Source organism: Lepidochelys olivacea (genome assembly GCF_965140295.1).
Source record: "Lepidochelys olivacea isolate rLepOli2 genome assembly, chromosome: 23".
Taxonomy (NCBI): Eukaryota; Metazoa; Chordata; order Testudines; family Cheloniidae; genus Lepidochelys; species Lepidochelys olivacea.
Window position 1 is genome coordinate 99,372 of NC_140433.1, and position 13,838 is coordinate 113,209.

General features: G+C 40.8%; 1 protein-coding gene across 8 annotated transcripts in view; it reads right to left on the minus strand.

The window, feature by feature from the left end:
• LOC311511910 (leucine-rich repeat and fibronectin type III domain-containing protein 1-like protein) overlaps positions 1-13,838 on the minus strand; it is a 258,493-nt gene that overhangs the window by 87,037 nt on the left and 157,618 nt on the right. The gene's annotated exons all lie outside the window — the stretch shown is intronic.

Sequence of the window (13,838 nt, forward strand, 5' to 3'; positions counted from 1 at the left end):
CTTTCAGTCTTCTACAAATCCATTTCACCACCTGATGCCTTCTACGCACATCAGACCCTTCTCCTCCCGCTCAGTACAACTGGCTGAGTTCTCTCCCCTTTCACCTCTTTGCCTGGGACACAAACCAAGGTCCATTCTACCCCGATATGTACCTAGGCCAACAACCTCTTGAATGTACAGTGGGATCAGACTACATCTGCTGGACCAGCTGCAGTTTTGAAATCACTTAGGGGCTTCTAGAAAAGGAGTACTTCTGGCACCTTAGAGACAGAATGCATTTACCATGTGATCACTCAAAATCAGGATATCTGCAGACAGTTGGAGGCAAGTCAAAAATTCCAGTCCTACTGAGATCCCCACGAAAGACATGGTGGGATATGGGCACATCGGGCCAGATCAAGCTTTGGACTTGGTAGGAGTCTATGTATCAGAAGAGATCCTTCAAAAGGCTGGGGTTCAGTTTGGTATGTGGCCTGTCACTCATCTCATTAATATCTACAGCTCAGCCCCACAAAGCCCTTATCTGTTCTTTAGATGAGTTGTTCAATTCAAATGCTTCTGGCTTGTCCCTAGGAGGTGCTGTACAGATTATAGATCCTAGGGTACTTTTGGAAGAGAAGTAGTAACAAACAGGTGTCCTAGCCAACACTCCCCTTTCTAATCGCTGATGCTCTGCATTAATTAGTGCTAAGCACACAATAGCTGCTACATTCATCTAGAACCACTTTCAGTACTAACACAATTATTTAAGCAGTGATTAGTTTGATATCTTAATGACAGGCTCCTTAGAAATATCTTAAGACAGACAGGCAGACAGATGGTTACATATAGTGATAGTGTCCAAACTAAAACTGTATTCTATCTTATTTACAGATGCCACTAATTAATGAGCATAATAATAAAATATGGAAAATTGCCACAGCTGACTCAAAAGCTGCAAATTAACTGTTAGGCACATTTCATAATCACAAAGCCTAACTCCTGATACCAGATTCTCCTGGAGGCTAGAGATAAAATGACATTGTTTTTCAGCAGCAGCTTCCTGTATGTAGAATATGGATGAGTCTTGGGAAAGGTATGACCTAACGGTGTGGCTTATCATGGAATATGCCAGTATTTTTGGTGCCCATGGATAATGGCAGGTTGTGGTTATTTGATTACTGCCCAGTTTTGGAGTTGTGTTACTTTATACACATACACTTCAGTATCGCATGGACGATACCCATTTTCTCCTGTTTGGACAATGCCTGGCAGTTTTCACCAAGGTTTACCATAGTCACAAATGATTGCAGTATGCTACCCAGCTCCTGACCATGGAGCATTTGCCAAGACAGTTCTGCAAAAACAAATGAAATCCTGAAGTATGTTAGTGCGGCCCTTCCACTGGAGCTCACAAACTACATGGATGGCACAAATTCTTCTGTTTTGTGACCTTGCTTGACAGTAATGTTTACAATCCTCTTTGGAGCCTGGTGTCTCCTTTCACTGCCAGGTATCATGAAGGATTATTGACTCTATACGTATATATATTAACGTTTATTGTACTCTGGTCCAAAATGCACGGCAGACAAACTGCTGTTATTTTCTAATGGTCATAATTTTTCCTTGGACAGATTATCCAATCCAATCAAATTAAGGGAAACAGAATAAAACACAACTTCCCTCATTTCCAGCTGTAACCTCCATTAATGAATGCAATGGAACCAGCTATATATCTGAATTTGAGATTGTTTCCATGGTAAGATACGAGTTTGATCCAAGGGACTGGAGAAGTTCATAAAGGCCACCCTTATGCCCCACCAGACATCGGGCTGGCTCAGCCGTCAACCAACTTAGAGTGACTTGACGCTGCTATAATTTGCAGCAGTTTATAACGGTGTGTGAATGGACTTTCCACCAGCTAAGGCTCCCTGGAACACAGTTCTGCCTACACTTCCTATCCTGGATGCTGGGAGAGAAATGGCATACACTAGTCTTGTGCCATGTGGGGACTCCCCTATACCAGGAGACTTCTCAGCTGGGAGGTTAAGACAGAAATTACAACCTCTTTATTCCATATTGTTGGGCAGTAATTGTCAATATGCAGTACTCTAAAGCAGTGGTTCACAAACTTATTTGATCGCACCCCCCTTCTTTAGAGTAAACTTTGTAGTAGTTTACACCTTCCACCCTGCCACACAAGTACATATACACAATTTAAAAAAATCAACATGCAACTCTCACTAAATATTAAAAACAGTAAGGCATTGATTCAAACAGAGCCATTGAAGTATAGAGTAATGTAAATGTTCAGTGAGATATTGCTTACTGGCATCACACTGTAGTTACTAGTGTGATGGGAGCGCCTGTTTCTGAGGAATTCCACGATTTACACAAATATGCCAACAATCCATTGTAATAAGAGCAAAAGCAAAACTGCGATTGTGGTCAGTGCTTACAATTAAATGCGCACATCGTGTCGTAGCATATGGAATAACGTACAGATGGCAACGACTTTGTATAATGCTATGCAAGCTTAACAGAAATCTGTCAAAATGCACACCACCATCTGAGGACCTGAGTAGTCACAAAGCTATAAAGGAAGCACTGAGAAGGAGATTCATTAATCTTTCCCAATTTCTGTTTTCTTTCTCCTTTATTTTTCTGCTATAGTTAACAAAGAATTAAATATTTAGAATTTGGTTCTTAGCACTCTGTGCTGTAACTTGTAAATTCACTTCCACACCTAATGGTCAGGATATGTAATTACAAGACACTATTGTCTCCAAATCCTTGAAGATAAAAGTACAATGAGCTTCTTCAATCAACACTCCTCATTAGAATCAACAAGGTGTAATGTTGTAATCTTTTTGACTTACCTGTTCTTAAAGCAACTGCATGTTTTTAATTAGTATGGGGAGTGGGGTAAAAAGAGCTATTTATAAACTTCAAACTCTAGCAGTGAAGGCTAGTAAGTCATAGGATAAATCTTCTCCCTTCTGGTCATCCAATACAATGACAGAAATATTATGGGAGAGAAGGAACAGGATCCTGATTCTAATATTTCTAAACACAACCAATGTTATGATGGAATTAATGGGGGAGCAGTAAGATATAAAACCACTTACAAGGATAAGACTATCTTAATGAAGGAGATTAACTGTCTGGAGGGCAAAAGGGGTCAAATGTGAACAATGGGATAAAATTAAGAAAATAACATTTAGACTGAACAGTAAGGAAAATGTTCCACTAGTAAGATTGACAAGTCTGGAAAGAGTATCCCAATGGGATTGTTTATTTGAGTGGTATAAAACTGGACTAGGGAAAGTTCTTGCTGAGGACTGCAGGAAGTAAAACTGGATGTGATGGAAGAACAAACTCTCCTATGTCTTTTCCAGCTTTAATTTCTATAGCATCTTTTGCACTATTCTTCCTTTACTGTTCAAGAAGGCTTACCTGACATTTTCTTCTTTCATTGCCCAACAGTGATAATTAGATTTTTCAAGAGCAGCTGTATTGGATATTTATGATTTTCAATAGGAAATAATTTTAAATGTTTCTAAAATATTTTGTGACATAAAAATTTTGGGAGAAATTTTTATCTTGCTGGTAAAGCCCCAAGTTGCTCTATGATCTTCCATCTCAAGCAAACTAATCAAGAGGTGCTTTTCCACTAAAATTCCATAATACAAAATCCTAGACATTAGGATGAAAGTCAAAGTCTAGTCATTCATGTGCTGGCAGTTCAAATACACCTCTGTATGCTCCTGGACAAGAGAGCACTACATCAAGTCTAAAACATCAAGCTTGAAAATGAGAGCCAGAAAATAATGTATCCTGTAGGGCTACTGTAAAATGGGATTTTTCTTTTGTCAGTACAAACCAAATATGAATAGCAATGACTATAAGGGGCATGAAGATACAGATGCATTCTTTTCAAGAGCCACTTAGAGAAGTTGGAGGAGAAACAAGGAGAAACAGCATCAGCAAAAAAAACTTCTTCAGAATCACAGAAATGTAAAAGGAAAAAAGTACTAGAAATCATTTACTCTAACAGTATGGGATTGTTCATTGTATTTCATTCAGAGCTGGTCAAATTATTGACCGGATTTATACCTTATGGACCCCTAGGCACATCATCTTCAGCACCCTCCCACCTCCCCGCCTACAGCGGACCTTCGTGTTTTCCATAAAAAATAAAACTTTTAGGCGCCCTTTAGGAATGTGCCTACTGTGACTAACTGGAAATCCGGCCCTGTCTGCAGAATGAATTTCACACTTTTCATGCTATCTAGAATGCACTGAATAGTTCACCAAAATAATTTCACCTATTTGCTTTTTGTTTGTTTGTTTGTTTTGTGGTGTGTAACTGGTTACCTAAGTGATTCTGCTGTCTGATTTGAGAACAGAAGCTTTAAATGGGAGGATAATAAATTATGAATTATAAATAACACATTTCCATTTTAGATATTCGAGTGAATATGCATGCATGCAAAAATGACGATTAGCTAATATGTTCAAGAGTATTCAAATTACTACTGGGTGTTAAAAAAAAAATGAGTAACAACCTCACATAACTGTGGACTGAACTCACCCCTTTTATTCATGAACTACCTTTTGTATTATTTATCCACCACACCTTTACCCGGTCTGGCATTTAATATTCCTATCAATGGGGGCTTCTATTATTGCCCTTGCAAGACTATTTCACAAGGTAACTTAATCAAGTTTTAGGGAAGGATTGCTGATATTCAGGCTAATTTTCCCTTTCCCACCTAGCTTCATTTCATCCTACCCTAATGTCAAAGATATTAATATATCTTTAGGTAACTATTTTATCTCTCTCTCTCTATATATATATATATAATGAATGGTGGCTATTAACAGAGATAACAATAATGCAAAGTAACATTAAAACATTCACACTACTAGTGGAAACTGGACTCAACATTTATTTATGGTGGGGGGGAGGTGATTGGAGGAACTGGATTAAAAAAGGAAAATTTGGTAATTTTACCTGAACTTCTGACTCTGTCAGGGGGCAGTTTTTTCCTCATGGATCCTTTTAAGTGTCATTTATTGGAGTGCATCATGCACACAGCACATTCACAGCTTTGCATTACACCATCATTTTTGACTGATGCTGCTGTATCTTAACTCCTCAAAACAAACTGCAACGACACACTATACCACTGCATTTTCTCTGTCTAATCTCATGAAAAAATTTTGAATCTCACCCAGACATTAATTAGGGCTGAGCAGTAACCATTTAGGCTTTGCACAAATCCTATGAGTGTCATGAGAAGATAGTGTTGCTAAGGTAATTACTCTCTTTTTATTCAATACTTGAGTAAATACTAGTGCCAAACGGTGACATGAATCACAGGAATGAAAGTCAGTCCTAACTCTGCCGATCACATATTAGCCTTCTTTCTTTAGGAATATTGGCAACTGAAGAGAGTGAAGAGGTTGAGACGGCTTAGTAGGAGAATTCCTTTTGGGAATCACTAGCCATATCCTACGATATTTTTTGTCCATAGAGTAAGTACATTTCTGCTATTAGCTGCTACTGGTACATTTATTCCATACACTGGCTATTCCGTGAACCAACAGCATTACCTTGGTTTACAGAGCAAAGGAAGCTCATGATAAACATTATCTTTACAAACACTTCTACTTCAGTACTATTCACCGTCTGTATTTTACTCTGTCTATCTCCCATGCTGGAAAAAATTACTTGAAACTTGAGAACTTTGTTTCTGAAGTTTTTTCATCTTTTCCTGCCAAAGTCATAGGACCAAATTGTGCCCTACTGAAGTCAAAGTCACCTGACTTTAGAAAATCCTACAACAACAAGTTATTCCAATAATGGTCCATTATGTGATTTCTTACATCTTTCTGCACTCTGTCTCTGAAGCATCTGTCAGAAAGAAGAGCGGAGCTCTTGTCTGCTGATCCAGTCTAGTAATTCCTATCCTCTTATGTGAAAGAATTAAATAAAATCAGATGTGCCCTTGAGAAACCAGATCCCAACTATCCAGGAACTCTCATTTCCTGTACAAGCAGGCACTGAACTTGCCAGCAAGATGGTATAATAATGAAGAAACCAAATTCGGTGATGAATCCCGATCATGTGCCATCTGAGGAACGTTGCACATATGCTAAGAAGAAAAATACACTGAAGTGTTTTTACAGCTTTGGGCTTATGCATAATATCTCTGTATTCTGCACCGTTATCGGTATCAATTAATAGCACCCCCCTTGGCAAAAACTGATTTATAGAAATTTTTTAACATTGCAATTTGAAGTAACAGTACTGTATCTACTGTGACAGAATGTAGCTGTGTCCACACCCTGCACACTAATTAATACTCTCTGTACATAGTATGCCTTGTGAGGTATCGTTTGAAAACTCATAATTTGCTAATCATGACTGTCCTGATAAAATGTAAGTGGCAACACTGTGTGTGACGTTGTAAGGTTCCACTGTATTGTGTTATTAACACATGTTCCAAACTGAGGTTGGCAAACAGGTCTGTCTCAAACAAAGGAATGTGTCCTCTGCTTAATTTGCATTTAAGTAATAAACAGAGTCATCAAGAAGGGAACAAAGGAAGCTCAAACGGCTGAGGAAAAAGCAGCAGGGAACATCCTTCCCCATAGACTTTTTCCTTCTTGGTACCCAGCTGGACATGTTTTTCAACAGGAGGACTGAAAATATAAAAAGTACAAACACCCCAAGGCACCCCTCTCTCTCTCATCCTACCCATCGCATTCATGACAACAAAACAAGCATTTGTTGGAATCTGGAAGAAGGGGCCCTGACCTAAGAAGTTTGGTCAGTAAGACTGCTGAAAGCATGTGGTGAGAAAACTCTGCTTGGAATTTAATATAGTTTGTTAAGTTAGGCACCCATTACATTTTATCTTTATTTTTCTGGTAACCATTTCTGATTTTTATTCCTCATTACTTGTACTCACTTAACAGCTCTCTCTTTGCAGTTAAACTTGTTTTATTGTTTTACCTAATGAGGTGTGTTTAAACTGAAGTGCTTGGGAAACTCCATTTGGGGTGGCAAGTTGTGTACATATTATTTCTCTTCTAGAAATAACAGACATTATATAAACTTGTATTGTCCAGGAGAGGGCTGGGCAGTACAGGACATACATTTCGGGGGGGGGGGAATCTAAGATTGGGAGTCTGTTTGGGTCCCCTGCAGTATAATCCAGACTGGTGAAAGCTAGAGCGTAACCCAAGTTGGCTGGCAGGTTGCAGATACACACAGACATTCAGGGTATAGCTTGCATACTCGAAGGCTGTTTGTGAGTGGCCAAGGTGGAAACGCCTTCAGCAAGGCATTGTAAGGCACCCAATGTTGCAGGGCAAGGATAGCACAGCTGCTCATTAGTCTAGACTGTACCCTCCTCTGTCACACCTACCAACATTCCTTGGGGTTTACGCGACAAAACCATAAAGAGAAACCACAAAACCTTTTGTACTGTCATGCTTGTTCAAAGCCATTTATTTGGGTCCCCTCAGGGGAAATAGCTCCAGGTCAAAATGTATTTGGTACCAGCAACTGGATTTACTTCAACATTATGCACACTTGTTTTCTTCTCAAACAAACATATTAGTTGCGAGAGCACAATGCGATAATTAGGCCTAAAAGACTGCACTTAGCAATTTTCCCATATGGTTTTCCTTTCTGAAATTACCTCTACAGATTTTCTCATTCTTAGAGTCATATGAAGTATAAAAATCCAGTAACCATACCATGGGGTCATGTGACTTAGTAATGTTATGTAGCTATTTGGAAAAGAATATTCAACTACACCATTATATGGGATATCCATATTTGGGTGGCACCAGTACGATGGTGATATAGACTTAACAGCTGGGGACTGGCGGGCATTCTACCATGCTAACAGATAGATATAAATGTAGACAGCCAACTAATCACGTTTGAGAAACATGGGTTAGCAAAAGGCAGGAATATCAACAGGACAGGTTGTAGTGAACTTCTGCATGGATGGAGGGTGCAGCAGAACTCAGAGATGCCAACAGGCATTAAAATTTTGATTCTGCTTATGGTATTATTTCATACTGTGAAACGTCAGGGAAAATCCAGGAAGTCTGATGCTGAATGAGACACTCCCCCACAGTTCGAGAAAAGGATAGGACACAAATCTAGCCTTATGTGTTGTAAGTCATGGCACTGATCTTAAAAGCTCAAGAGCCAGGTTTTGCACTGTACAGACAATTAGCTGCCATTACTGACATAAGGAGTGAAGTGTCTAATTCTTTTGGCTACATGTTGTATGTTCTGCTGAAAGGAACATGCATCACTGGCTTCTAGTGTCTTCTTAAAATATCAGCACACACCATCTTAACACATCCCCATTGAGTTATGAGCTCACTGTCTCATAAGCTAAACAGGGATGGCTCTGATCAAAACCTGAATGGCAGTTCTCCAAAGAAAACTCAGTGTACTCTGTAGGAAATGTGCATGACCTTCTTCTTGACCTGCTGCTCACAAACCGGGAAGAATTAGTAGGGGAAGCAAAAGTGGATGGGAACCTGGGAGGCAGTGACTACGAGATGGTCGAGTTCAGGATCCTGACACAGGGAAGAAAGGAGAGCAGCAGAATACGGACCCTGGACTTCAGAAAAGCAGACTTTGACTCCCTCAGCGAACTGATGGGCAGGATCCCCAGGAGAATAACATGAGGGGGAAAGGAGTCCAGGAGAGCTGGCTGTATTTTAAAGAATCCTTACTGAGGTTACAGGGACAAACCATCCCGATGTGTAGAAAGAATAGTAAATATGGCAGGCGACCAGCTTGGCTTCACAGTGAAATCCTTGCTGATCTTAAACACAAAAAAGAAGCTTACAAGAAGTGGAAGATTGGACAAATGACCAGGGATGAGTATAAAGATATTGCTTGGGCTTGCAGGAGTGAAATCAGGAAGGCCAAATCACACCTGGAGTTGCAGCTAGCAAGAGATGTTAAGAGTAACAAGAAGGGTTTCTTCAGGTATGTTAGCAACAAGAAGAAAGTCAAGGAAAGTGTCGGCCCCTTATTGAATGAGGGAGGCAACCTCATGACAGAGGATGTGGAAAAAGCTAATGTACTCAATGCTTTTTTTGTCTCTGTCTTCACGAACAAGGTCAGCTCCTAGACTACTGCACTGGGCAGCACAGCATGGGGAGGAGGTGACCAGCCCTCTGTGGAGAAAGAAATGGTTCGGGACTATTTAGAAAAGCTGGACGTGCACAAGTCCATGGGGCCGGATGCGTTGCATCCGAGAGTGCTAAAGGAGTTGGTGGATGTGATTACAGAGCCATTGGCCATTATCTTTGAAAACTCATGGCGATCTGGGGAAGTCCTGGACGACTGGAAAAAGGCTAATGTAGTGCCCATCTTTAAAAAAGGGAAGGAGGAGGATCCTGGGAACGACAGGCCAATCAGCCTCACCTCAGTCCCTGGAAAAATCATGGAGCAGGTCCTCAAGGAATCAATCCTGAAACACTCAGAGGAGAGGAAAGTGATCAGGAACAGTCAGCATGGATTCACCAAGGGCAAGTCATGCCTGACTAATCTAATTGCCTTCTATGACGAGATAACTGGCTCTGTGGGTGAAGGGAAAGCAGTGGATGTGTTGTTCCTTGACTTTAGCAAAGCTTTTGACACTGTCTCCCACAGTATTCTTGCCAGCAAGTTAAAGAAATATGGGCTGGATGAATGGACTATAAGGTGGATAGAAAGTTGGCTAGATTGTCGGGCTCAACGGGTAGTGATCAATGGCTCCATGTCTAGTTGGCAGCCGGTATCAAGTGGAGTGCCCCAAGGGTCGGTCCTGGGGCCGGTTTTCTTCAGTATCTTCATACATGATCTGGAGGATGGCGTGGATTGCACCCTCAGCAAGTTTGCAGATGACACTAAACTGGGAGGAGAGGTAGATACGCTGGAGGGTAGGGATAGGATACAGAGGGCCCTAGACAAATTAGAGGATTGGGCCAAAAGAAATCTGATGAGGTTCAACAAGGACAAGTGCAGAGTCCTGCACTTAAGACTGAAGAATCCCATGCACCACTGCAGATTAGGGACCGAATGGCTTGGCAGCAGTTCTGCAGAAAAGGACCTAGGGGTTACAGTGGAAGAGAAGTTGGATATGAGTCAACAATGTGCCCTTGTTGCCAAGAAGGCCAATGGCATTTTGGGATGTATAAGTAGGGGCATTGCCAGGAGATCGAGGGACATGATTGTTCCCCTCTATTCGACATTGGTGAGGCCTCATCTGGAGTACTGTGTCCAGTTTTGGGTCCCACACCACAAGAAGGATGTGGAAAAATTGGAAAACGTCCAGCGGAGGGCAACAAAAATGATTAGGGGACTGGAACACATGACTTATGAGGAGAGGCTGAGGGAACTGGGATTGTTTAGTCTGCGGAAGAGAAGAATGAGGGAGGATTTGATAGCTGCTTTCAACTACCTGAAAGCGGGCCCCAAAGAGGATGGATCTAGACTGTTCTGAGTGGTATCAGATGACAGAACGAGGAGTAATGGTCTCAACTGCAGTGGGGGAGGTTTAGGTTTGATATTAGGAAAAACTTTTTCACTAAGAGAGTGGTGAAACACTGGAATGCGTTACCTAGGGAGGTGGTGCAATCTCCTTCCTTAGAAGTTTTTAAGGTCAGGCGTGACAAAGCCCTGGCTGGGATGATTTAGTAGGGGCTTGGTCCTGCTTTGAGCAGGGGGTTGGACTAGATGACCTCCTGAGGTCCCTTCCAACCCTGATATTCTATGATTCTATGACTCAGTATTGGGTACTTTGAGTCAGTGCTGCACCAATGTCTCTGCGTTGTGCTAGGGATCATCATGCTGCTGAAGGTGTCATCTTTTTCGAAGAGATAATTATTATACCCAGGCTCTCTCTCCCTAACATTTCTGTAGCAGTGAAACGTGGGATTTGTATAAAATTACATGTAAAATAATGAAGTGTCCACCTACTACTTTAAGTATTTTCTGTGAAGCTTATTACCAACTCTAATGTTAGTCAGTGTTTTGTTCCAGTTTTTTAACCACCCCAAAATGTTTTACAATTGATGACAGTTAATGACAGTTACAAGACTGGCAGACAATAATTGAATTACAAATCCTCTGCCATCGTAGCTCCTACTATTCAAAGTGTAACAAGCATAAAATTGCATGCTCACTATGTATGCAGGAAGGTATGCCATTACACTGACAAAGAAATGATAGTATTTGTAGACAGTACATTAACAAAAGAGCAATATTCAAATGGAGAGTAACTTTGGTTCAAAATGAAAAAGGGGGAGGATTACATGGGGAAATATATATATTTTTTTCCATAGAAACATTTTCTTCTTTGCAAAGATACTTTCTTCTCTTCCTGATATTTTCTAAGATCGTAGATCAGGCCTGTGGTGAGTGGTCTCTGAACCAAGGATTTCAGGGCAGTAGCTCTGGAGTTAACTGCTACTGCTCCTTTCTGACTTTACATTGGGTGCTAAGAGCAAAGTAAAATCAAGAACTTTTTTTCCTTTCAGCCCTACATTTCGGCTTTATGTGATATAAAATGAAACAAGGCTTGCCCAGAATTTAGTTCATAAGGCAAAAGAGGCTGTTAAAATCAAAATGGCTGACAGCGCTTTTTGATCTTTACATATAACAAAGGCATGAATCTTCAGGATTTGGGGTTCTCTTCATTTGCACTTTGGACACTACCTGCTTGGAATGGTCATGCCACATTCACTTTCAGTGCACTTCAGGAGTGACTGTCAAAGTTTTAATCATTGCTAGCATCGCACTGAGTTACATCAGAGAAGGGGAAATTCAGAGATTATTCTGTAATCTGGATAAAGCATTCATTATCTTCTGATTTCTGTAATTTGATCTCTGTAGTCAGAGCAGAGCAGCCCATCTGAATATCCAAAAAACCAACAACCCCCCAACTATGGAACAACCCTCTGCACCCTAGCAAGTCGCTGTTGCTGCACATTGGCAATGGTATTTTTTTTATATTCCTTCTGAACAATCACTATATCCTGTCTTGGAAATACCCCTATTTCTTTAATTTTACCGGCTCTGTTAGAATCTTGACATTTCTAAAATAGTAACACCTAGAGAAAATGTTGCAAATGGTGAGGCACAGACCATCCTAGACCACACAAATACATAAGATATCAACTGAATATTTCTGCTTAGAAATTCTAGGATGATAAGAACTCTTATGCCAAAGCATTAACCATGCCAACAAACATTATCTATAAGGATCCCACAATGATGGTTCTGTGTGAAATGCAATGTATCAAAAGCCCATTAAGCCTAGATCTGTGGATTTTCTGCATTTTTCCTCCATTAATATTTATGTCATACCAAGTCACTTTGTGCACTCTGTAATCAATAAAACACAAAGGTTATGCCCTGAAGAGTTTGAGAACTACCTTTGATCATCATAGGTTTCAGAGTAGCAGCCATGTTAGTCTGTATTCGCATGACTCTGGAGATTCGTGGGACACCCTCACCATATGGCAAAGTATTAGTTTATACTATGTGAACATCATGCATATATATTGCTTTGGAGACATACTCCCAGGGAGTATGTCTCCAATTAAACTTCAATTAAACACCCACAGCTGACCCATGCCAGCTGACTTGGGCTTGCAGGGTTTTGGGCTATGAAGCTGTTTAATCGTGGTGTAGACATTTGGGCTTGGGCTGCAGTCTGAGCTCTAGGACCCTCCCACCTGGGCTCCAGCCTAAGTCCAAATGTCTATACTACATTAAACAGCCCTTTAGTCCAAGCCCGAGTCAGCTGGCATGGGCCAGCTGCAGGCTTTTAACTGCAGTAGACACACCCACAGAGACCAATACAGCACATCCTGGACACTTTCCATACACTGTAGATTTTCAATTTTTAAAAAAAGATGTTTCTGTTCAAAGAAGCCATTTATTGTCTGAGCATTTTAACAACATAATTTCACATTCCCCACAGTACCATGGCGTTTGGATGGCTGCTTAGCAAGAAGCAAAGTCCCTCTAGAACTGCCCAGCAGGGAGATTGCTGAACAGCAATACAGTGACTGTCCAGATGGCAACTCTGCAACAGCTGAAGTCTTTCTTTGCAGGGCTGATGAAGCCATGTTGGTCGTAGGATATGAGAGAGACCAAGTAGGTGAGGTAATATCTTTTACTGGACCAACTTCTGTTGGGGGAAGGTACAAGCTTCCTGAAGAAGAGCTCTGTGTAGCTTGAAAGCATGTACCTTCCCCCAACAGAATTTGGTCCAATAAAAGATATTATCACAGGTACCTTGTCTCTAAATCTTTATTGAAAGGAAAGAGGAGTAATTTCTATGTCACTCTTGAACCCTGGCCCCCAAGTGGTTGTAATCAACATAATTTTTCTTTCTTCTTAATAAAAACAAAGTAAAGAGACACGGTGGGTGAGGTAATGGCTTTTATTGGACCAACTTGTGTCAGTGGGAGAGACAAGCTTTTGAGCTACAAAGAGCTGTTCTTCAGACCAGAAGAGCTCTGTGTAGCTAAAAAGCTTGTCTCTCTCACCAACAGAAGTTGGCCCAATACAGGATATTATCTCACCCACCACGTCTCTCTAATATCCTGGGAGCAACCCAGCTACAACAACACTGCAAACAAAAAGTAACTAGACTGTTTAAACAGATGTCATTAGCAGTTGTCTTCTGATCTTCCCTGTGCTTCTACTACTCTGGGAACATAAGAAAATATGCCTCATGGTACTTTATTACATAGAATTTTACAGTGACCATTTTGTATTAATCTGAAGTGCTCCTGGGAGGCTGGAGTGGGGAATT